Source organism: Chenopodium album, chromosome 14 (genome assembly GCF_948465745.1).
Source record: "Chenopodium album chromosome 14, dcCheAlbu1.1, whole genome shotgun sequence".
NCBI lineage: Eukaryota > Viridiplantae > Streptophyta > Magnoliopsida > Caryophyllales > Amaranthaceae > Chenopodium > Chenopodium album.
The window spans coordinates 25131063-25131788 of record NC_137847.1 but is presented as its reverse complement, the minus strand read 5'-3'; the positions used below and the strand labels follow the sequence as shown (position 1 = coordinate 25131788).

Genomic DNA, 726 nt, shown 5'->3' with positions numbered 1-726 from the left:
TTGGTGATTCCTGGTGCATATAGATTTGAGAGTGGAATTGCTCCACCTACAACACTGGCAAATGATTTTGAAATAAGGTTGGCAATGATCACTTTGATAGAGAGGCGACAATTTAGTGGGGCCAAGCATGAAAGCCCACTAAACCATCTCAAGGAGTTCGAAAAATATTGCAATACTATCAAGGTGAACGGAGTTTCTCAAGAATTCATCCGCCTCAAGCTCTTTCCCTTTTCTCTCATAGGGCGTGCTTTGGAATGGCTAGACAAGGAGGTTAAGCCGAATTCTCTAAGGACATGGGACGAGGTTACCAAGGAATTTCTATCCACAAAAGGAAACGGCGGAGGCTAGAGCTTTGATTCAAGGTTTGAAGCATAAGCCTAGTGAGAGTCTTTATGAAGCATGAGAGAGATACAAAGAGTATCAAAGAGAGTTTCCTCACCACGGAATTCCTACTTACCAAATTATTCAAATCTTCTATGGAGGCCTTAGCCCTCAAGGAAAATCATGTTTAGATGGAGGAGCCGGAGGTCCTATCATGAACAAAATGGAAGAGGAAGTGGTGGACATAATTGAAGACGTAGTGAGGTATTATAGAGATTGGCAAGATGGAAAAAGAGAGTCAACTAGCAAGAGTAGCTTTTCGGTGTACTCGGTTGATCATCTAAATGCAATCAACAATCTATCCTCACAAATGACAAACTTTGGGAAGGAGATGTCCGCTATCAA

General features: G+C 42.0%; 1 non-coding gene across 1 annotated transcript; it reads right to left on the bottom strand.

Moving 5' to 3' along the window:
• Window positions 1-341: 341 nt before the first annotated feature.
• Window positions 342-447, bottom strand: LOC145580425 (small nucleolar RNA R71). The gene has a single exon (XR_014099472.1). It is a non-coding gene; the product is annotated as a small nucleolar RNA R71 (small nucleolar RNA).
• Window positions 448-726: the final 279 nt, after the last annotated feature.